We start from the raw sequence: 26001 nt of genomic DNA, 5'->3' as shown, positions 1-26001 counted from the left end.
ATTTTTTGGACATTTTGGTTCATGACTTTGTTGGCTTTAGTGTTTTCTTTGACTGATGAATCTATTTTTTCTACTGTATCTTCAATGCCAGAGATCCTCTCTTCTATCTCTTATATTTTGTTGGTTATACTTGCATCTGAAGTTCCTGATCTTTTACTCAGATTTTCTATTTCCAGCATTCCCTCTGTTTGTGTCTTCTTCATTTTTTCCATTTCCCTTTTCAGGTCTTGGACTGTTTCCTTTATTTGTTTCATTGCTTTTTCATGATTTTCTTTCAGTACTTTATTGTTTTCTTCCAGGACTTTATTGTTTACTTCTAATTTGTTTGCCCTTTCCTCTAGTTGTTTACAGCGTTCTTCCCATTTTTTTGTCTTTTCCTCTACACAAGCCTCTAACTTCTTCATGATGTTATTCATAAGGCTGTTTTCTTCTGCTTCTTCAAATTTTTGATGTTCAGATCTAGATGTTGGAGGCTGGCTAGGTTCTGGTGATGCTGTATTGCTCTTCATTTTGTTGTATGTACTTCTGCCTTGACGTCTGCCCATCTCCTTATGGTTTGTTCTTGGCCTTATCAGGGCACTTGTTTCAGACAGAGCTGACAGATTCAGGAATTCTCTCTTTTGTCCAGATGGGAGCTCCCTTGTCCAAATGGGAACTCCGGGGCAGGATGGAAGCTCCTATCTGGATGGGAAACTGGGGCAGGATGGGAGCTTTTGTCCAGACAGGAAGTCAGTGGTAGGATGGGCGCTCTTATCCTGAAGGGAAGTCCAGGGCAGGGTGTGTGCTCTCTGGTCCAAAAGGGAAGTCGGGGGCAGGATAGGAGATGGGGGCCGGTCTCCTGAAAGCTATTTGTATAGTCTTATGGAGACCTAATACTATAGCAGCATCCTAAAATATATACATGTATGAAATGAATCTACATAAGGTCACTATATAATGGGGAAGGCAATGTTACAGCTTGACATTTTATGTCACCATGTAAAACCCCCAGTGCCGAGAATAGATTACATCTATTTGAGTAGGTGGCCATAGATCCCAACCTGCTGAAAAACTACAGACTATTTCCAAGGCTATTGGTTACACTCAACAACCTGATAGTAATTTCCTGTTGCTGAAGATACCACTTATTTATGCCATTAAACATGAAGAAATTGAGCTGGTACCTAAATAGAAGCTTCTCCTCTACTGACTAGCATTCATTCATGGTGCTGAAAGGTACTTTGTAAATTACCAGAGGATAAAAGTGGTCATCAATATCACCCTTCTATAAATGCTGTGACCTACAGCAGTGACTTGACTTTAAGATATACTGGTTAAATATTGGCATAAATATTGTGGGAGTAACAAGCCATCTTTTGATTGGATTTAAGACCCACTCCATTAGCTGGTACTTATACTTTTTCATACTTTACACTACTAAAGTTATTAACAATCAGACTAAGTAGGTCATGAGCCCCAAAAGAAAACCTACTGTTATTATTCTGCTGAATGAACACAATAATGAAACAACTCCTAATAACATACTTCTACACTCATAAATCAATGCATTATTCAACACTCAACAGAGAAGCTTCTTGCAGTATATGGTAATTAACACAGAAACTCACAACTGAACAATGTGTCTAGAGTGGGAAACTTTGGAACACTCAGCCCTAAATAGGATAACTTTATCAAACCTCTACCTTCAAGGTTCAGAGATCTATGTAGAGGAGGAAGCAAAAAGTTATATGAGGCAGATGACTCCAAAGAAACAGTATCTTCCAGATACAACAGGATTGCTAGACCTATAAACTCACATGACTGTGACAAGACACACATGGCCTGCACAGGTTCAAACCATACAAAATCCCAGCACTGAGAAGCAGAAGCAGACACAAAGTCCCAGCTCCCCCCACCCCCCCAAAAAAAACTATTTGTAATTGATACCTTCTAGGAAATGGAAAACCTGTTTTAACAGTCTTCTCCACTGCCTAATGGAGTGTCACATGGTTTATCAACCACAGTTCAGGGCAGACCTCATACCCAGGAATAGTTAGGCAAAATCAAACAGACTACAAGGTTGTTTTATTTGTTTTGTTTTTGCTTTGAATGTGTGTGTGACCTCTGTTTCATTTTGTTTTGATATATTTTGTCTAGTTTTTATTTTTGTTTATTTGTTTGTTTTTTTAAAAAGAGCCTACAGTTGGGTGGATAGGAGGTAGAGAGTATCTGAGCAGAGTTGCAAGAGGTGAAAGAGCATGATCAAAATATATTGTATGCAAAAAATAAATTAAAAAGAAACATTCAAATGGGTTACTAATCACCCAAATTAGAAATAAATGGTATTAAAACTAGCCCAAAATATCTCTTCCAGACCCACATCTATGCAATTTTAGAAGTGCATTTTATAATGTGGAAAGTAAATAAAAGCTACTCCACAGAGTAAGGAACAATGAAACTTTTTATAAAAAAGAACTCATTTTAAAGTTAATATTACCTCCTTTTAAAGTTAATATTACCGCCGGGCGGTGGTGGCACATGCCTTTAATCCCAGCACTCGGGAGGCAGAGCCAGGTGGATCTCTGTGAGTTCGAGGCCAGCCTGGGCTACCAAGTGAGTTCCAGGAAAGGCACAAAGCTACACAGAGAAACCCTGTCTTGAAAAACCAAAAAAATAAAATAAATAAATAAATAAAAAATAAAGTTAATATTACCAAAGCCATTATAGAAAATGATAATATATGAACAGAAATTATAAGCATGCATAAGCTTAAACATATGTCTAAAATGTAATCAAATGTTAGCTAAGTAAATTCAGAAATATATAAAAGAAATCTCACATTGTCAAAGATAAGTGTCTACAAATATTAGCATGGCTAAGCATTTCTACATTAGTATAATTTATTGCATTGCATTAATGACCTTTGTATTATTCTTTTTTATACCAAGAGTTTCATAGAAAGGGAAAAACATTTTTCACTAGCTCTCCTACACATCTCACTGATTGTGCCCAGATTGTAAGACCCTGATGGCTTTTTCACTTGAATTGTGTCTCAGAATTGTTCCTGCAGCTGAAAATTCTGCAAGATGCAGAAATCTATCACATAGTCTCCCTGCAGATTGCAGCCTTCCTTAGTCATCATTATTTTAATAAAAAAAAAGGCAGATAAAGTAAGCATAGGATTCTCCTGCATACCACTCACACTGCATGTGCTATCTATATGTATTCCTTATAACACAATATAGATTTTGAGGCTTACAGAAAGAGGTTAATACTTGGCTGTATTATTTTTAAGAATAAAATATTCCTTTGTCTCTGAGAGTTTTCTGTCTTTTGTGAGCATTGAAAGCTGTGGCAAAATAACTTATTTTCTTGGATAGTTGTATTGGTTAATAATCTACTTCTCTTTTCTCACCTCTCTGCACTACCAAACTTATTTAAAGCTATAACAGTCTTTGCATAAAAATGCTGTAGATGAAAATACTTATTATTTAAATATTAGGGGGCACAAAATGTAACATTAGAAACAGTGAAAACTAGTTAAGCAATGTTAGAGGTATTGGCTAAATATTAGAGGGGAAACAAATAACAACCCTAAAAGTTGAAAATGATACCTCAAATAGATATGATTTATATAAGAAAACCATCTATATGGATGATTCATGAGGATTAATAATTAGAACTAATCAGTGAACATAGCAAAATTATCACATTCAAGGTGATGATAGAAAAATGAAGGCTAATCATCTGAAACATGAAATAGATTGAAAATGGTAGCAAATCAAGTATATTCATGAAAGTATGAGAAATGCAGAACATGTAAGAAACAATATAATAAAACCATGGCAGAAAACTTTACAGCAAAAGTAAAATTACTTTTAAGAAATAAGCTGAAACCAGGTGTCTTAGTTACTGTTCTACTGCTGTGAAGAGGCACCATGACCAAGGCCACTCTTGGAAAAGAAAGCATTCAATTGGGGGCGGGGGTTAATTACAGTTTTAGAAGTTCAGTCCATTATCTTCACGGCAGGGAGTATAGAAGCATGTAAGGTGCTAGAGAAGTAGCCAAGAGCTGCATCCTGATCCACAGGCCAAGAGAGAGAAAGAGAGAAAACATAGTCCTGAGTGTGGGCTTCTGAACACCTCAAAGCTTGTGCCTAGTAACACTCTTCTTCCAACAAGGCCACATCTCCTAATCCTAATCCTATCAAAGAGTTCCAATCCCAGTGACTAAGCATTCAAATATACAGCCTATGGGAGTCATTCTTATTCAAACCACCATAGTAGCTCATGTGATATATAAAAGCTGCATAAGAGATCCCAAAAATTCCAATGAAAACTTATAGAAGGATCTAAAATTTCAGCAAAGTGGCAGGATACAAAATCAACTTAGAAAACCCTGTAGCTTTTTTAAACAGCAACAACAAACATGAGGAGGATATGACAGATACATTCTCATTCGCAATAGTCACGAACAGGGACCTAGGTGTTAATCTAAGCAAGGAAGTGAGCAACCTCTACAATGAAAACATTAAATATCTGAAGAGAAAGAGATTGAGGAAGACACTATAGATGATAGAACAATCAATATAGATAGAATCTATATTGTGAAAATGACCTTATATGAAAAGTAATTTACAGATTCAATACAAATCCAATGAAAAACCCCATGATATCCTTCACGGAAATAGAAAACAGCATTCTAAAATTTGTATAGAACCACACACACACACACACACACACACACACACACACCACCACCACCACCACCACCACAACAACAACATCAACAACCAACAACAACAAATTATAGTGCCAAAGCAATCCTGAGAAGAAAAAAAATAATGCTGGAGGGATTAACAATCCAGAACTCAAGATTTATTACAGAGATTTAATAATAAAAGCAGTATAGTACTGACATAAAACCAGAAAAGCACATCGACGGACAACTCAGAAAACTAATATATGAGTGCATATAATTATAGTCATCTGATATTTGATAAAGAAGTCAAAAATACATATTGGAGAAGAGACAGCATTTTCATCAAATTGTTCTGGGAAAATGGATTGTCCACATACACAAGAATGGAATTAGACTGCTATTTATCAGCATGAACAAAAAACAGCTCCAAATGAATCAAAGGCCTCAACATAAAACCTGAAATGCTGAAACATCTGGAAGAAAACATAAGCAAGACCTACAAAATGCAAATGTAGGAATAGACCTTCTCAATAAGACTCCATTTGCCCAGAAATTAAGGTCAACAACTGACAAATAAGATCTCAGAAATTTCAAAGCTTTTATACAGCAAAATGAATAATCAGGGCTCTAGGACCTAGGCTCTGTGACACAATCCATGCTGCCCCACCCCCACCCATCACTGCCCCAGTTGCATGCCAGCAGGGATGACTCTTGTGGGCATACCTCTCCACCAACATCCGCCCCCATCAGACTCTGCAATCTACAAGACCCATTCCCAACCTCAAACCCTCCCCTCCCCCTGTGACCTCAGCTACTTCCTGAGACACAGAATCCACAATATCTGATTGAACCAAGAGGTGAGTGACTCTTCTCCCACCCAGAGAGTCCTGCCTCTAGTATCTAGGCCCTGAGGCACAATCTGTGGCCCCCTCCATCCCCACACATTGCTGCCCCAGTTGCAGGCTAGTAAGGAAGACTCTTGTGGGCATGTCTTCCCACCAAAACTCCCTGCAATCTACAAGACCCACTCCCTACCCCCAAAACACCCATCCACCTGTGACTTCAGTGGCTCCCTGAGACAGATAATCTGCCAAATCTTATCGGATGACAAGTGGCTCTTTGAGACACAGAATCCACCAGCTACAATTAGACCAAAAGCACAATTGAACCAAGAGTGGTCCCCTGAGACACAGCAAGCACAGACTGGACCAAGAGCAGCTCCCATAGACACAGACACCTCTTGCACCTACCTATCAGAGGAAGAGATAGAGGGTTAGACACTAGTGTAAAAATACACATAACAACATAAAGAGCAATATGGCACCACCATAACATAGTGGTTCTATAGCAGCAAGAACTGAACACCACAACATAGAAGAAGGAGAAGAAAGTGACCTTAAGAATAACTTTCTGAAGATGATACAGGCCTTTAAAAAGGAAACGAAAAATTCCCTTAAAGAAATTGAGGAAAAGACAACAAAAAATTGGAAGAAATTAATAAATCCCCTAAAGAAAGTCAAGAAAAAGCAATTAAACAGATGAAGGAAATAGTTCAGGGCCAGAAAATTGAAATACAAGCAATAAAGAAGACACAAACTGGGGGAATGCTGGAAATCAAAAATCTAAGTGAACCAACAGAACAAAAGATGCAATCATAACCAACAGAATGTAAGAGATGGAAGGGAAAATCTCTGGTGTGGAGGATACAATTGAGGAAATAGATTCATCAGTCAAAGAAAACACTAAAGCCCAAAACATGATAACATAAGGCATCCAGGAAACCTGGGACACCATGAAAAAGCTAAGTCTAAAATAACAGGGATAGAAGGAGAGGAATACTAACTTAAAGACACAGAAAATATATTCAACAAAATATTAGAAGAAAACTTCCTCAACTTAAAGAAGAAAACACTCATTAACATACAAGAAGCTTATAGAATGAGAAATAGACTAGATCCCTCCAAAAAAGTCCTCTTGCCACATAATAATGAAACCACTAAACCTACAGAATAAAGAAAGAATATTAAGAGCACCAAAGAAAAAATGCCAAGTGACTTATACAGGCAGACACATCAGAATAACACCTGACTTCTCAATGGAGACTCTGAAAGCCAGAAGGTCCTGGACAGATATAATGCAGACACTAAGAAACCATGGATGCTAGCCTAGACTACTATACCCACCAAAACTTTCAATCACCATAGACAGAATGCACAGATATTCCAAGACAAAACCAGATTTAAACAATACCTATCAACAAATCCAGCCCTACAGAAAGTAGTGGAAGGAAAACTCAAACCTAGGGAAGTTAGATACAGCCACAAAACCACAGGCAATGGATAATTTCACAGCAGCAAATACCAAAGAAGGGAAATATATACACACACTACCATAGATAAGAGGAATTAACAATCACTGGTCATTAATATTACTTAATATCAATGGACTCAATTTGCCTATAAAAAGACACAGGCTAACAGAATGAATATGAAAACAGGATCCATTCTTCTACTGCATACAAGAAACACATGTCAACTTCAAAGACAGACACTACCTCAGAGTAAAAGGATGGGAAAAGACTTTCCAATCAAGTGGACTTAAGAAGCAAGTTGGTGTAGCTATTCTAATATCTAACAAAATAGACTTCAAGTTAAAATCAATCAAAAGAGATTGAGAAGGACATTACATATTCATTCCAGGAAAAATCCACTAAGATGAAGTCTCACTTCTGAACATTTATGCCCCAAACACAAGAGCACCCACATATGTAAAAGAAACAATACTAATGCTTAAATTGAATATCAAACCCCACATACTAATAGTGGGAGACTTCTACACTCCACTCTCAGTAATAGCCAGGTCTTCCAGACAGAAACTACACAGAGAAATAAGGTATCTAACAAAAGTTATGACCCAAATGGACTTAATAAATATATATAGAACATTCTACCTTAATACAAAAGAAAATATCTTCTTCTCAGCACTCCATGAAACCTTCTTTAAAATTGACCACATACTCAGTCAAAAAGCAAATCTCAACAGATTAAAAAAAAAAAGTGGAATAACCTCCTGTATTTTATCAACCACCATGGATTAAAGTTAGATTTCAACAACTAAAACTGCAGAAAGCCTACAATCTCATGGAAGTTGAATAATGCTCAACTAAATCACCAATGGGTCAAGGAAGAAATAAAGAAAGAAATTAAGGACTTTCTAGAATTCAATAAAAATTAATGTTCAATGAAAACAACACCCAAACTTATGTGACACTCTGAAAGCAGTGCTAAGAGGAAAATACATAGCACTAAATGCCTACATAAAGAAGTTGGAGAAATCTCACACTAGCAACTTAACAACACACCTAGCTGTAGAACAAAAAGAAGCAAACTTACCCAGGAGGAATAGATGCCAGGAAATAATCAAATTGAGGGCTGAAATCAATAAAATAGAAACAAAGAGAACAATACAAAGAATTAATGAAACAAAGAGTTTGTTCTTTGAGAAAATCAACAAGATAGACAAATCCCTATCCAAACTAACAAAAAGCAGAGAGAGAACATCCAAATTAACAAAATCATAAAAGAAAAGGGAGCTATAACAACAGATAACAAGGAAAAACAGAGAATCTTCAGGCCATACTTGAAAAACCTATTCTCCACAAAATTGGAAATCTAAAAGAAACAAACAATTTTTTTGGATAGGTACAATATACCAAAATTAAATAAAGACCAGATAAACAGTTCAAATAGACCTATAACTGTGGTGATAATTTATTTGTGTAGAAATGTGATTTTATTTGTATGTTAAAAAATAAAGTTTGCCAGGAGATCAGAGGTCATAGCAAGCCAGGAACATCAGAGTCAGGTGGTGGTAGCACATGCCCTTAATCCGATCACATGGCAGGCAGAGTCTCAGTGTGGTCAAAGATACAGCCAAACATGGTAACAGGAGCCTTTAATCCTAGTACCAACTGTAGAGACCAGGCAGTCTATATAGATAGGCAGTGATGAGGAAGTCATGTGGCTGGACTTAGAGCCAATGAGAAGACAGAACAGAAAAACAATAAAAGTGCAGGTTGGGCAGGAAGAGGTCTCTCTCTCTGGGGAAACTACTGCTGGTGGTAAGCTGAAGCTAGTTGTGGCTATTGCTCTGATCTCTTTGGCTCTTTCCTCTGTATTTGTCTCCGTGTTTCTTATTTACTAAGACTGTTTAGAATTTTGTCTACATAAAACCCCTAAGAAATAGAAACAGCCGTTAAAAATCTCCCAACCAAAAAAAAAAAAAAAAAAAAAAAAGCCCAGGATCAGATTGTTTCAGTGTAGAATTCTACTAGAATTTCAAAGAAGAGCTAATGCCAATACTCTTCAAATTGTTACACACAATAGAAACAGAAGAAACATTACCAAACTCTTTTTTATGAGACTACAGTTACCCTGATACCCAAACCACACAAAGATGCAAAAAAAGAAAGAATACTACACACCAATCTCTCTTGTGAACATTGATGTAAAAATACTCATTAGAAAACTGGCAAACTGAATCCAAGGACACATTGAAAATCTTATCCACCATGAGCAAGTAGGCTTCATACTAGAGATTCAAGGATGGCTCGACATATGAAAATCTGCCAATGTATTATACCATATAAACAAACTGAAAGAAAAAAGCCACATGATTATCTCATCAGGTGCTGAAAAAAACCTTTGACAAAATGCAACACCCTTTATGATAAAGGTCTTGGAGAGATCAAGAATACAAGGTACATACCTAAACATAATAAAGGCAATTTATAGGAAGCTGACAGCCAACATTATATTAAATGGAGAGAAACTCAAATCCATTCCACTAAAATCAGGAACAACACAAGACTGTCTACTCTCCCCATATCTAATCAATATAGTACTCAAAGCTCTAACTAGAGCAATAATACAAAAAAAGGAGATCAAGGGGACACAAATTAGAAAGAAAGAAGTCAAACACTCATTATTTGCAGATGATAACATAGTATACATAAATGACCCCCAAAATTCTACCAGGAAACTCTTATAGCTGATAGACACCTTCAGTAATGTGGTAGGATACAAGATTAACTCAAAAAATCAGTAGCTATCCTATATACAAATGATAATTGGGCTGAGAAAGAAATCAGAGAAACATCATCCTTTACAATAGCCACAAATAATATAAAATACCTTGGGGTAACTCTAAGCAAGTGAATGACCTGTATGACAAGAACTTTAAGTCTTTGAAGAAAGAAATTGAAGAAGATATCAGGAAAGGGAAAGATTTCCCATGCTCATGGATTAGTAGGATTAATATAGTAAAAATGGCAATCTTACCAAAAGCAATCTACAGATTCAACGCAATACCCATCAAAATCCCAACACAATTCTTCATAGACCTGGAAAGAACAATAATCAACTTCAAATGGAAAAACAAAACAAAACAAAATCCAGGATAGCTAAAACAATTCTGTACAATAAAGCACCTTCTGGAGATATCACCATCCCTGACCACAAGCACTACTATAGATCTATAATAATAAATACAGCTTGGTATTGACATAAAAACTGACATGTGGGCCAATGGAATCAAATTGAAGACCTTGACATTAATCTACACACTATGAAACCTGATTTTTGACAAAAAAGCCAAAATTGTGCAATGGAAAAAAAGAAAGCATCTTCAGCAAATGGTGCTGGCATAACTAGATGTCAACATATAGAAGATCACAAATAGATCCATATCTATCACCATGCACTAAACACAAATCTAAGTGGATCAAAGACCTCAACATAAATCCAATTACACTGAACTTGATAGAAGAGAAAGTAGGAAGTAGCCTTGAATGCATTCGCATGGGAGACCACTTCCTAAATCTAACACCAATAGTACAGACACTGAGAGCTAACAATTAATAAATGGGACATCCTGAAACTGAAAAGCTTTTGTAGAGCAAAGGACACAGTCAATAAGACAAAATGACAGCCTACAGAATGAGAAAAGATCTTCACCAACCCCACATCTGACAGAAGGCTTATCTCCAAAATATATAAAGAACTCCAGAAACTAGACATCAAAATACCAAACAATCCAATTAAAAAAAAATGGGTAACAGAACTAAACAGAGAATTCTCAATGGAAGAATCTCAAATGGTAAAAAGACTTTTAAGAAATTGCTCAACATCCTTAGTCATCAGGGAAATGCACATCAAAACGACTCTCATATATAATTTTATACCTGTCAGAATGACTATGATCAAAAACATTGATGACTGGTTATGTTGGAGAGGATGTAGAGCATGGGAACACACCTCCACTGTTGGTGGGGGTGCAAACTTGTACAGCCACTTTGGATATCTGTATGGCGGTTTCTTGGATTATTGGGAATCAATCTACCTCAAGATTCAATAATACCACTCTTGGAGATATACCCAAGGAATGCTCAATCACACAAGATCACTTGCTCAACTATGTTCATAGCAGCATTATTCATAATAGCCAGAACCAGGAAACAACCTAGATGTCCCTCAACCGAAGAATGGATTTAAAAAAATGTGGTACATAAACACAATGAAGAACTACTCAGCAGTAAAAAACAATGACATCATGAAATTTGCAGGCAAATGTATGGAACTAGAAAATATCATCCTGAGTGAGGTAACCCATACTCAAAAAGACAAACATGATATGTACTCACTCATAAGTGGATACTAGATGTTAAGCAAAGGATAACCAGACTACAACTCACAGTTCTAGAGAAGATAGCTAACAAGGAGTACCCTAGGAGGGATGCATGGATCGTCGTGGCAAGGGGAAATACATTAGATCTCCATGAATTTATATCTGTCATACTGTATGTATGTTCTACTTCTGCTTAGGATATTCTGTATATTGATATATATTTAAGATTATTGTCATATTGCATATTGCACTATACATTCCTACCTCTGTTATAAATATCTTATGTATTGTCACAATTTTGAAGTCATGCCCTTTACTGTACATTTGCTTATAGACTGTTTACCTTGTTTACATGAAGTCTTAGTCCTTAGGTTTTTTAGGTAGATAAGACTTATAGATTTATAGTCACCTATGATTGTCATCTCTATAGTTATGTTAGTTAGGTTATCCAGATTTATAGATACATAGGTCGGATGGACAGGTAATCTTCAAAGACTTCATAGACCTAGAGAATATAGCATTTAAATAACTTAGAATTCTGTTGACGTGAGACACAATTGCTCCTGGCAGCACCAATTTGATCCTGAGAGAACGTTGGGCTTCTAAGACATTTCCATTTGGAAGTTTGTCTTCTTGGCACAAAATGGCCTATTGGGCAAAGAACTGCCCTTGCCTCAACTGCTGACAATAAGAGTGATGTCCTTTTGGACAAGCCGGACACAAGGAAAAGTGCCTTCTGAACTCTGCCAAGACAGAGTGAGATGGTCTTTCAGAATTCCTGCTTTTGAAAATGGTCTGTCAGATACTCTATTCCTGTAGCCAATTTAAATGCACCAACAATACTGAGAAACATTAGGTGACTGTCCATGCTGCCAGCTGTCTTGGTCTACTCTTGCAAGATTCCTGAAAGTTGCTTGCATCCATCTTTCATTTCTCAGATACCATTGTATTCCTTCTTAGGTCTTTGATGGGATTGAGGACTAGCAGTTATAGTTACAACTTTATATATATATATATATATATACATATACATATATACATATATATAATCTTAGATAGAACATATTAAGTATTAGATTCAGGTTCTTTAGGACAGGACACCGTTTGGAATGATCTTTGTAACATGCCATTTACCTATGTTCTAGACTTCTCTGGATTTTAGTATGTTTTTCTTGCTTGATATTGTTCACATTGGTTGTAGTTCCATCTTATCTAGGTCATTATCCCTCATTACTTCTGGACAATATTTGATAACCATTCCTTTGTATATAGTCTTGTATTAGGTTAGAACCTTCTTATTTAGACAAAAGGGGGAGACATAGTGGGTAGCCATTCTACCTTTGATCTGGACGTTCCAACCCTCATTGAGGCTTCAGTAATTGTTATGCCTACAAGGCAGGGCCAAGGGAGGACCCTGAAGACCTGAGATCAGGATGTGCCAGTTCTCTTGGTTCCTGGACCCTGGGCGCTGGAGGTAGACTGAACAGAGTTCTCCAGAGAACACTGCTGGACTGTGCCACACCTTTCCCAGACCCTGTAAATTATCCCTTCACTTGTAAGTTACCCTACAAAATAAACCTCCCTTTTAACTACGTGGACCGGCCTTAATAATTTCACCAATAGCCATGTATACTGCCAACAGAGAAAAATAATCAATAACCCTACACAGCTATCATGTCTATGAACCAAAATGACCAAGATGGCAAGATATTCCAACATGTGCACTAATGACACTTCTATCTTGATGGTAACCAACATTTACCTAATTAAAATTACAGCCCTGTTAGAGGGAATTCATGACTGGTACTGTAAATTTTGTCAACTACTATGGCTGGTGAGGTCATGGAAACTAGAAGAGAACCTCTACTGCCAGTTCCCTAAACTAGTACAATTTCTAATGCATTCTAAATGCTTATCCTTACATCCACACAGTGTAGCTCCCACACTCATAAGAGAAGCTTCCTTTTGCAGCCACAACTGCTCAAAATAAAGAGACCAACTGACTCTGGGCTTCCACCCTCCAATTAATGTATTTACAACACAATTTCAATATGTAAGTCTCAGAAAATGTCAAGGAAGAGGGGCCAGCATGAGTGTAAGGACCAGAGGATTTGGACACCTGCTAGGAGGTAGTGTCTTTAAAAACAATGACACAAAAGGGTGGAAGAAATGATGGGGTGGATTTGAGATGATTTGGAAAGAGTGAGAGGTGAATATAATCAAGATGTATGAAATTCTCAAAGAATTAATAAAATTTTATATGATAAATGTGGTGATTGCTTCTATTTTCTCCCAATATTGTGTTAGCAGATAACAAAATAAATAAATTATGCAAACAATAAAAGTATTTTCATGCAAATAAAACCAATTTTTGTTTAAATGGAAATATATAGCTTTAGCAGTGATATTGTATTTGGCATGTAACAAGACTTTTCTTTCTGCTAGTAAAATTATTCCACAATAATGTTAGACTATTGAACAGCTGGGTCTTCCATATGTTTTATAAAGGCCATCTCAATGCTGGCCCTTCCTTCTGAATGTACTGCAGGGTGCACTTAGACACTTTTACAGTTTCTTTACCTCTATATTTTAACTACTGTTCAAGGAGAGTAGCAGTTTTCTATTTACAAAGCATCTGAAAACTTGAATTATATCTATTACTTATCTCAGCAGTATAGATAGTTTAAAACTATATTATTAGTGACATTTATTTATATTAGAAAAAAATAATTGTTGAAAAAACTGAAAGTATTGCAAGTTTTTCTAATGCTTTAAAAAGTCAAAATTTACTAGTTCATGAATTTATATAGGGCTGCTGAGATAGTTCAGTGGTCAAGAGCACTGGCTGCTCTTCAAAAATACTCTTGATTTCCAACACCCACACAGTGGCTCATGACAGTCTGGACATACAGTCTCAGGAATCTGAGACTGGTCTCTATGCATACTGGGCACACATATAGTACACAGACATACATGCAGGCAAAACAGTCATACATATGAAATAAATAAATAAAAACCTACATATGTGTGTGTTGTGAGATGCAATATGTATGGATGTATGTAGTTTGCTCTAAGAGACTAAGTAATAATTCCAAATATAAAGCAGCATTTTCTCTTGCTTTATGTGAAAGGTTTAACATGATGCACCACTGTCATGGCTTCAACACGGCAGCCTTCTGTCTTTTCTTTTTATCTGCTGGAAGAATGCATCATAGTTTTACTTCTGTTAGTTATCAGAGTTCAAGATTTAATGTTGAAAAATGAATGTTTCTCCAAACAACAAAGAAGTATCTTCTTCAAATAAAGTAGCTTAGAATATGTATGCAGACTAGTGAACATGGAGATGTTACTAAGGAGTCAGCCTGGATGAAATCTGCAGTTGTTTTCTCTTCCAGTGCTTTATTCCTGGCTTCACTGTCTGTAAGTAAAGAACCCACATGTGAGCCAAACAATGCAAGAGTCTACCACAACAAATCTCTACTCAAAGAAGGAGCTTTCAGACAGAGATTAAGCCATTGACCACTTCTCTCATGCATAGGATGACACTCCTCCTGGGGCTGTTAGGTTACAGCAGGGCAATATTGCTTGTGCCGATGAAGCATGATTGTTAGCTTGACTGAGCTCTATTAAGAAATACACTAGCTGCTTCATGAAGATCTTTCCAGGAAGGATTAACGAAGGAGGAAAACTTTTCCTCAGAGTGAGCAACTCTTGCCTGCATTGGAGAGCCCAGATACACAGAAATCTGAGGGAAGAGCAATATGCCTTGCCTGCTAGCCTTTGCTCTCTTTGCTTAAGCACATCTATTTTGTTGCCTCTGTAGCTGGAAACTTTTGCTGACATCAGCATCCAGATGTTTGAGCCTTGAGGTATGGACCAAAGACCAGCAACCCTGTAAGACTCCTCCAGGCCTTGGTGTCTGGTTGGGACTGTTGAGGGATCCAGCCTCCTAGACTGAATCATTACTGGTTTTCAGCCTTTCCAGTGTTGAGGAAGCCACTGTGGGATAATCATGTAATCTAAAATATTCTTTTTCATAATATATTATTTTCTCCATTGCTTCTGTTCCTATGGAGAACCCTAACTAATACACTACCTTCTAGGAACTACTATCCAGTGATGGTTTCCTTCATGCAAATGAGGAATGCCATGAGTTGATTGCACTCAAGCCAAACTGCTTGAAAAGATAAGAAAGGTCAGGTTTTGCCCATTTTAGAGATAAAGGAAAAATGAAGGAAATTGGAATACATGTTGAAAAGACTATCTTCTTCATGTATTATGAAAATATATCTTTATCTGTCTCCAAATTTCATAATTTTCAGGAGATTTATTGGCTAGATCATGGTTTGATTATTGCAAAGGGAATTGTGGAGCCATTATTGGTGTGAAATTTTCTTCAAATATTTTCATGAGATGTGATGTCTTTATAGTTTTCCTGAATTATTTGTATTTAAATATTACTAATACAGCATTGCTTACTTTCTTTCCCTTTAAAAATTTTATCTGTGCTTACATCATTTCCTTCATCCATCAGGTCCCTTCTATGCCTGCCTTGATACCTTTCAGATGCTTAATTTTTTCATTATAGTTGCTACACACACACACACACACACACACACACACACACACGCACGCACGCACGCACGCACGCACGCACGCACGCACACTCGTGCGTGCGCGTGTGCTTGAGGCATGGATAGCCATATAAACTGAAATGGTCAGAAAGCTACACCTGATCAAAATGCATAGAAACATTGTTTAGTTCTCAACAGAATAAAGAATCATGAGTTTTGGATGAAGCCATATTTGGTTATTATGAGAAGAGGAACATTTTCAGAAAAGTAAACAGATTAGTCCTTCTGATTGCACACCAAGTAACCCAGCTGACTTCTAATGCTGCTGACTTGATACTTGATGGCGATAGCTTGGTAATTAAATGGTGATGGCTTGGTACCTCGGTAGTTAATCATTTCTCCACTATGCGAAAGTGAGATTTGGGGTCAAGTGAGTCCCCTCAAAGAACAAAAAGGTATGACTAAGTATGACTATGCATGTGTCCGCACCATATGTCTTTATGAAAAATGACAACTATCTTAAGGTGGTCAGGAGAAGACTGTTTGCCTATAGGAATCATCCTATTTTACTTGAGTGATTCCTGCATAGCAACTGTACTCCAATTTTCAGCTGCATAATCAAGACTATGTCTGCAATGGGTTCCTGGCCAGCTTAGCTGGTTGGAGGAGTCATTTCTGCTTGACCAGCAGGTGTCAAAACAGCTTTCCTCTGGGTTTTTCAGAGGGCATTGCTCACTGCCACTCAAAGCACCAAAACATCAAAGTGAATTTCTGCTGGAGTCTCAGCCTTGTTTCCAGATCCATTTTCCATCTCACAAAGGTGGCTATCTTAATTTGACAAGTGATAAACATCTCACCTGAAAAAAATATTAGATTCTTCTACTTCACCTTCTCAGGAGGCTTAAGCAAAACATGAAATGTTTACTTCATGTGAAGGTATCATCCCAGAGACAGAAGCTCTCTTCTCTAATGTGTTGTTACATGACAAATCATGTGCCCACTTAGACACGTCTAGCTAGCAATGAGTTGAATAAAAACATTCCCCTCTTGCTGCCATCAGCAAATTAGTGCCACATATTCCTCTGCTCATGTGGTGAAGATTAGTACCCTGAACAAAGAAAAGGACACAAAATGCTGTTTATTTTCTTTTAACTGTTTTTGACAGACTTCAAATTAGAGGACTACCTGCAATGTACAAATGCGACTTGTGTCGAGGGAAGACGACTTTGTATGTAGTTGAACTTTGCCTCTTTTAATTATGAAAATATGCTTCTTGGAGAGGTGAGGATGACCTTTTCTGCACACTTCTAATTTATTCTTTGCCTGGAGTCTAGAAAAAATACTTCAGATAAACCATCTGGAAAACTTCTAATTTGTTCTGTGAAAAAAATAAACATTCTGCTCAGCAGAAATAATCCAACTGGCAGTGGTCCTCTTTCCATTTGGATTATTTCTTATCTCGCTCCTATTATTGTTGTAAGTTAAGCTTTCACATCTGAACTCAGTGCTACATGCAGGGGACAGTATTCAGTCTGTCCTTGTGCGAAGTGCTTTAGACCAGTGGTGAAGATTATTGATTTTATTTTTGACTATTTCATACTTGTTCACAATGTATTGTGTTCACACTCACCATCCAAACTCTTTTCCATTGCCTTCCCACTCCTGTAGACATTCTATATTCTTCTCAGCTGGTCTTCCTCTTATCTTCTTGTTCTTCTTTCACCCTTTCTCTCTCCCTCCCTCTTCCTTTCTTTCTCTGCAGGCATTCACAGTTGTGTATTCATGATTGTAATGGGCAGGTCATATACAGAAGACAGTGCTCACAACACTATTCCCCATACTCTAGCTCCTACTTTTCAGTGAGGTTTCTGGGTTTCAGAGGTGTAACATAGATTCCCATTGAGAGCACAGCACTCAGTGATTTGATATTCTTAGCATTTTGACAAGTTATGATTCCCAACTCTGATCATTACGTAAAGGACATCATAGGATGCTTCTCTGATCAAGGCTGAGAACAGCACTAGTTTTTACTATGTAAAACTTAAATATTTAGACAGAAGTTTGACTATATGTTCATTGAGAAAAACATCAATAGTAGATTTGTGCATTAGGTCTCTGATCTCTCTAGCCTTAGACATTTGACCTGATCTACAGTACCAGGAATGAGGTCCCTCCTGTGGAGCAAGCCTCTGATATAGTGAGGAAGAAGTTGTTTACCTATACAGCATTCATAAAACTATTTTTACCAGATGGTCTACTGTGCCTGGAAGTTCATTTTTATAGTACTCAGACCAAAGCTGGGTGAGGTCATTGATCACTTTTCTCTCCAAACATGCACCATAGTACCTTCTGGTGCTGTTGAATCTAGCTAACACAGAGGGAGCTTCCAATTCAGTTTCAGCGTCATTTCAATGTATTTTTGTATCAAAGTGTGTCTTTAGCAATAGGGTCTTACCTTCTAGTTTTGGTGGGCAGTAAGAGCATTGGCAATAGCCTGTGTTGTTTTGGGAAGCTCTCAGGGCTCTGTAGCCAATGCCTCCTAAGGGGGCATTCTGTACATGGTGTTAAGATTTCCGTGTAAGGGACTACAGCTTGTGGCAGCAGCACTGTCCACTCATGCAGACCACCTCTGTCCAAGCTCTAGTTTTTTTTTGTCATAGCTTTTGGTTAACTTATAAATGCAGCTTTCTAATAAATCCTTAGATTTTGGTTGACCCTTGCCCAATCTCCATCCTTCTCCCCTCCCCACCATGCCTACCTAAAGCTTTCCTTCACTGGTGTTCCCAGCTTCTACAATTGCAAGTGCTGTATTAAGCCTCACCATCAGAGCAGCTCTGGTCCCTCTCACAGGTATTTTCTTCTGTTCCCTCACAGTCACAGCTCTTCTCCCTGCCCCACTGCTGTTTGCCTCTATCGCCTTACATTCAGAGCTGTTCTCCAACCTCTCACAGATATTTTCTTCCTTCCTGGTCTCTCACGCTAACTCTCCCAGATACATACTCCAGCTTTAACACAGAAATGTAAAAATTTAATTCCAGTCTATGCCTGTAGAAGAGACCATACAGTTTGTCTTCCTATGATTGAGTTACCCCTGTGTATTTACAGCTCCGTGTTTTCCTTAAAAACTTCATTTTTTTTTTTTTGGTGCCTAATAGAATTCCATTTTATTATCCTTTCTTCAGTTGATGGAGAGCTAGACTGATTCTATTTGTAGCTGTTATAATTAAAGCAACTATGAATGTGGACATTTAAGTATCTTTCTTTAGGGAGTAGAGTTCCTTTGGGCATATATCTAGGGTTAGTATGGCTGGGTCATGTGCTACTTCCACATTTAGCTATTTGAAAAAATCCACGTTCATTGTTTACGCCCCCACCTAGAATGTTAAAGACTTCCCCTTTCCCTACATTATCTCTAGCGTGTATGGATTTTAATAGGAAGTTCACCAATTTAAAATATACAAGCATAGGACAAATTTTGCTAGAAAAATTCCTCAGTACTAACAGAAACTTAAAAACTCAAACTTGCTTATGAAATGTCAAGACTCCACACAGTAAATTTTAGCACCTATATGCTTCCTCTATACTGGATCACATATTGTGTGGCCTATGTGGACTGATGAAGTTACCAGCATCTGCTTCTAAAGATAATGCTGGTACCAGAGATAAGCTGACTTATTAAAGATTATGAAGCTAACAGGGTCTACAACTAGGGTTGAAATTAAGACTTTTTACTCTCAAAGACTACACTTTCCTCACTCTGTTCTAAGGTTGTATATGAGCAACAGGAAGCTTTAGAGAAAGAAGTATATATCCAGTTAACAAATTTAAGTAGTCTGTAAAATGATACTTATGATACTTTTATTAATTCTTTTGAGGATTTCATAAGATATACTTTGAACATATTTACCCTCCTGTCCCTTCCCCTTCCAAAACTATTCTCCCCTGTCCTATTGCATCTCACCCAACTTTGAATTTTCTTCATTCCTTTCCCAATCAGGTCCAGAATGTATTGCCCAACGATGGCCTGCTTGGTGTGTGTCTTAGTTACTGTTCTATTACTGCGAGGAGACACCATGACCAAGGTATCTCTTCAGAAAGAAAGCATTTAATTGGGGCTTGTATGGTTGATTTATTGTACACCCCAATAAACTTATCTGGGGGTCAGAGAGCAGAACAGCCTCTATATTAAACATAGAGGTTAGGCGGTGGTATCACATACCTTTAATCCTAGCAATCCAGAGGCAGAGGTCCAGATGGATCTCTGTGAGTTCAAGACCACACTGAAAATAGCCAGGCATGGTGACACACACCTTTAATCCCAGGACTTGAGATCTCGTGTCTTGCTTGGGAAAGACATGTGCCTTTAATTCCAGGAAGTGATGGCAGGAAGTAGAAAGGTATATAAAGATTTTTAAGCTTTTAGGTTTTTAGCAGCAATTCAGCAGAGATCTATTTGGATGAGGACTCAGAGGCTTTCAGTCTGAGGAAACAAGATCAGATGAGAAGTTGGCCTCATCTGATAAGGTAAGGTTGGATGTGATTTGTTCTGTTTCCCTGATCTTTCAGCATTTACCCCAATATCTGGCTTCTGAGTGTTTTTATTAATAAGACCTTTTAATAGTCATGTTACAAGCTTGTTTATAGTTTTAAAGTTTGGTCATGATTATTATGGTAAGAAGTAGACAGGCATGGAGCTTGAGCAATAGCGAAGCCTATACAACCTGATCAACAAGCAGGGAGGGAGACAGAGAGAGAGAGAGAGAGAGAGAGAGAGAGAGAGGAGGAGGGAGGAGGGAGGGAGGGAGGGAGGGGGGGGGGGGGGGGGGGGGAGGGAGGGAGGAGAGGGAGGAGAGAGAGAGAGAGAGAGAGACTATGCTTAGACAGCCCTTTTGAAACCTCAAATCTCAAACCCATCACCACTGACACACCTCCTTCCTCAAGGTCACACATCCTTGTCAACTGATTGGGAACCAGTAATCCAAATATGAGTGAAGCCATTGTCAGTCAAACCACCACACCTACCCATTTTTAAATTGCTGTGTGTGTGTGTGTGTGTGTGTGTGTGTGTGTGTGTGTGTGTGTGTGTGTGTGTCAAGGCATTTCAAGTATTTTTTTTCTTGGCCCCGACTCTCATATGGAGGTCAAAAGAAAACTTGAAGGACTCAATATCTGGCTTCTGAGTGTTTTTATTAATAAGACCTTTTAATAGTCATGTTAAAAGCTTGTTTATAGTTTTTTTGGTCTCAGTGATTGATCGCAGGATCTTGGGTTTGATTGCAAGTGCCTTTATCTGCTAAGCCATCTCACTGCCCCCTCCCCATTTAGTTTTAAATCTATAGTTTTAATCTGGAAAATATATGGATCCAGACTTTGGGTATAGTATATGATAAACATATATAACTTATGAAATGGATGTTAAATGGCCTTACTGTATATAGGTAGTAACTAAGTACCTTCTAAGAATTTTAAGTAAATGAAGGAAAGTGTGCTAGTGAGTGACCAGAAATTCAGGAGCTTCAAGGCAAATGTTGAAACAGCACACTGATTTATTTGGAGTGTCAGTCATAGCATTGAGGTTAGAATCTTTCTACAGTGACTGAGATTGAACAGAGAGCCCAAGAGCTGTCTTGGGCAGACTTGTGGGTGAGCGTTCGCCTGTTGTTCTCTGCTGTCACATAGAAGGCTTGTTCTGTACTATTTCTTTCTGGGAGTAGGTCAAGAGTCTCATTGTCATGCTGCCTTCCCCTGATTTTCCACATCACCATTCCTTAATTCATCAATCCATTCTCCACACTGCTGCTGGAATGTATTCTATAACATTCAGATCTTCTCCTCTCACTTTTCTATTTGAAGTTCTTCAATTGCCTCTCATTGCCTTCAGGATAAACTCAAACTCTCCAGCCTGACTGACATACAATGTCTTTCATGTGCAGCAGCTATAACATTCAAGTTACAAACTCTGATGTACAACAGTGCAACTTGCTTTATTTCAATAAGTCCAATTTGATTTTCCAATTTATGGAGCTCAGTCTGTATGACAGACAACTTAATTTTCTAGGTTTCTCTTTTTAGTTTGTCCACGTTTTTTCAGTCTTCACAGGTTTAAATTCATCATTTGCCTCTTGTATGTGTGTGCCTTTTCCTCTGACCTCACCTCTCAGTGAGCTATTCGAACAGCAGGGGAATGTGATGGTGGTTTGAATAAGAATGCTCCCCATAGGCTCATATATTGAAATTCTTAGTCACCATGGAGTGGCACTATTTAAAGGGACTAGAAGGATAGAGATGTGGCCTTGTTGGAAGAAGTGTACCACTGGTGGTAGCCTTTGAGGTTTTAAAAGCTCATGCCATGCCCAGAGTCTCTTTCTCTTCCTATGGATCAGGATGTAGTTCTTAGCTACCACTCCAACAAGGTGCTGCATGCCACAATTCTTCCTACCATGATGATAATGGACTGCATGCCTGAAGCAGTAAGCAAGTTCCCAATTAAATGTATTTTTCTTATAATAGTTGCTTTCGTCATGATGTCTCCTCATAGCAATAGAACAGTGGTTATTGCTTTGTGTGTCAGCTGTGGTCAGAATGGCTTCCAGGATAGGTTCCTCAGGCACTGTCCATGCCCATCTTTGGTCTCTTCTGTGACTGCCTAAGCATAGAGGAAAACATACACTTCTTGTCCTGTTGCCAAGAAACTTTAATTTGCTTGTAGTGACCTCTAGACGGTGCCAGGTGACTTCCCTTCTCCTAACATCTTCATTCTACTTATTAGAAAACTCACTTCACTGGGAAAAGCAAAGGCACATTTCAGGATTCTCCTTGGTCATCTTCCCAAAGCATCTTCCTTTTTTACCTCCTCCCCAAACCCATGCCAAGGAGTCCATGGATGAGGTAGACCTTGAGAAGGTAAGGAATAAAGCTCTTATTATACTCAGATTCTGCCAAACCTCAAATGATTTATTTTGTAACTCCCCTGACCCTATATTATATCAGAATGGGAAGGAGTAGGACACTGAGCCTACGTTACCCTAACTTTACCATTGCTCTCTAAATAGGCATACCCCATCCACCCGAAGTTAAGGATTTTTCTGCTCTTGGTAAGCAGTTTATAAAAGAATGCTTTTATTTTGATGGCATCTTCTCTCAATGACATTATTTTATACCCTCATAACTATTGTTTGGCATAGGGAACTTAGAATTTGATGTTTAATTTTCAGACTGAGCTTCAGATTTTCTTTCTGGGCAGCCTGGTCTTCATGTTTTGTATGTACACTGCTGCCCAGAAATGACTATGAGAACTGAAGAGGACTCCTGGATGAATATTCCAAAATATTGTTTCTGTTACATTCATTGTCTTCCTCCTGTTTGCAGCTGAATCTAATTCCATTTACCCACCTTGTCACACATTTATGCACACTCCACCCTCCACAGCACCTGTCTAACATTATTTAATATTAATTGAGGAGATCATCACGCACATGTGAAATTCAGGCCTCTCTTCTAACTGCTCATCCCAGTGTACCCCAAGTTTGTTGAACTTATGATTTCTATACAGTTGTATTTTACTTTCAATACACTAACATTTCCACCTCATTTTTTTTTTTTTTTTACCAGATTGAGTTCCTTGATGTTAGGAAATCTGACTTTACATTTGTATAGTCACATATTCCCATGCCTTTACAGTTAGCTAAATTGCTAGCATTGATTGGGTATTTTCGACATAGATTGACTGTGTGAATGAACACATGATGAAGAAGTTAGAATCTAAACTGTTCAGATCAGTGGATTTTGAATAATTTTGTTTATGTACTCACCAGGGGAAAATTGAAAGTAACTTTGCACATTTTAAAAGGTGATGTTCATAATATTCATTAGAGTTGAGATAATTTTAACGGGTATAATTGTCAGGATGTACCAATATGGAAATTATATGCTGAACTATTCTATGTGTCAAATGAAATGGAAATACCACAGTGAGCAAACACCTTTGTTATTCACTTAAGCACATAAACAAATGTTTCTTAAATACTTTGTGGATTTTATAACTTTTCTTTTTTCCCATGAATTAAGTTCCTCTGAAATTTAATAACAAATGAATATTCTTTTACAACTGAAAGTTTTTATGGCTTTATTTACCATTTTTCTATGAACTAAAGTTACAGAGATTGAAAGTTTAATTTTTTAATTTCTTATAATAATGAGTGTTGTGTTTTTAAACTCTTGTTTATATTACTAAAGCCATTTATCTCAGTATATGCTTCATCAAAGCATAATAAGAAGTCTTGGTTAAAAACAAATAAGGTAAATAAGTTAAGAATGTTTCTTGGACTAGTGAGGAAGCTCAGGCATTAATGTGCCTGCAGTGCAAGAATGAATCCGTGAGTACAATCCCGAGAACTCCTGTAAAAAAGCCAGGTATGATACATACACTTGTAATGCCAGGGATAGGGAAGCAGCTGGAGATAGGTCAACCAGCCTGGCTGAATCTGTTTATTGCAGACCAGTGGGACATCTTGTCTCCAAACCAAACAAACAAATACCGTAGTAGATAACACCTAAGTAAAGACATTACAAACTGACCTCTGAATTACACACATACACAGAGACACACACATGTACAGTCACACACAGGCACATGAGCACAAGCATACACTGACCTAATAAATGCTTTACAGTGATGAGTATGTGCTTCTTGACACTTCCACTATGAAGAGTTGTGACTTATTCTATAGTTTGACACCCAGGAGGCTTTTGGCAAACAGTGAAGACATGTCCATTCCAAAGAAGAATTTTTATTACTATAAGCAGGGAGAATCATAATTTAAATTTGAAAATTTGTAAGATTAAAGTTTTGAAAGGACATATCAAATTTGAGGATTTGGAAAGTAGTGTTAATGGAAGAAATTCTGTATGGTGCTATGTATCTGAGTTGAGTTACAACCCCAATGTGGAGGAAACAATGTCTATTGTTTCATAAATAGGAGTCACAAAGGAGGCTAGGTTCAAGAGTAGTTACTAAGATGCCCAGGTGATTGATTACCCAATGAGGGAAACCACCCAGATCAGTGTATGTGGTTGAGAGCAAAGGGAGACAAGTGTCCCTTCTGCTCTCGGGTCCATTGCAGCAGTGCAGATCACCACATCTTATCTGCTCTGCTTTCTGCAGCTTTTCCTCCAAAACATCACAGCTTAGAAGACCTGGAGGAGCTCCAATAGGCTGGGGTGATGTGAGTGTGCAAAATAGGTTTATCTGAATAGCACATGACATAGATTTCAAAGGCCTTGGTGCTGACAGGCTGCCTCTTGCACATTTAGCTTCCAACCTGGTCCCGGTTGACCAGCATGCACAGTGTACACCTGAAAACATCTCTGGATGACTATTGAATTCCTTGACCTACTTGCAAGCTACACTTGCTTTCCTCAAAGAGAGACCACACTCAATACAAAAAAAAAATCAGCATTAAAAAGTTCCATGTTGCACCGGATGGTGGTGGTGGCAGCGCGGGGGGGGGGGGGGGGGGCGGCGGCGGCGGCGGCGGCGGCGGCGGCGGCGGCGCACACCTTTAATCCCAGCACTGGGGAGGCAAAGCCAGGCAGATCTCTGAATTCGAGGCCAGCCTGGTCTACAGCGCGAGATCCAGGACAGGCACCAAAACTACACGGAGAAACCCAGCCTGGTCTACAGCGCGAGATCCAGGACAGGCACCAAAACTACACGGAGAAACCCTGTCTTGAAAAACCAATAATAATAATAATAATAATAATAATAATAATAATAATAATAAAAAATAAAATAAAAATAAAAGGAGTAGAAATGTGGGGTTTTTTTTTGTAAATTACATTTAACTAAATTGGAGTTCTACTTCCCTGTAGATTATTTCTAACAATGAAGCAAATGAATCAAAAAGATTGTATTTCTGCCAATACATGTATTACTTGGCAAATAGCACTCAATCATATATTGAAGAACAGTGCACTAGTCTCTGTGGGGAGGGCATTGTCAGATCACTTGCAATTATTTTTGGCTTGCCAATTTCTTTGTAAAGATCATAATAGGTATACCTC

This window comes from Peromyscus leucopus, chromosome 2 (assembly GCF_004664715.2).
Source record: "Peromyscus leucopus breed LL Stock chromosome 2, UCI_PerLeu_2.1, whole genome shotgun sequence".
Classification (NCBI taxonomy): domain Eukaryota; kingdom Metazoa; phylum Chordata; class Mammalia; order Rodentia; family Cricetidae; genus Peromyscus; species Peromyscus leucopus.
The sequence above is the reverse complement of the archived record's forward strand: the minus strand, read 5'-3'. Positions refer to the sequence as shown.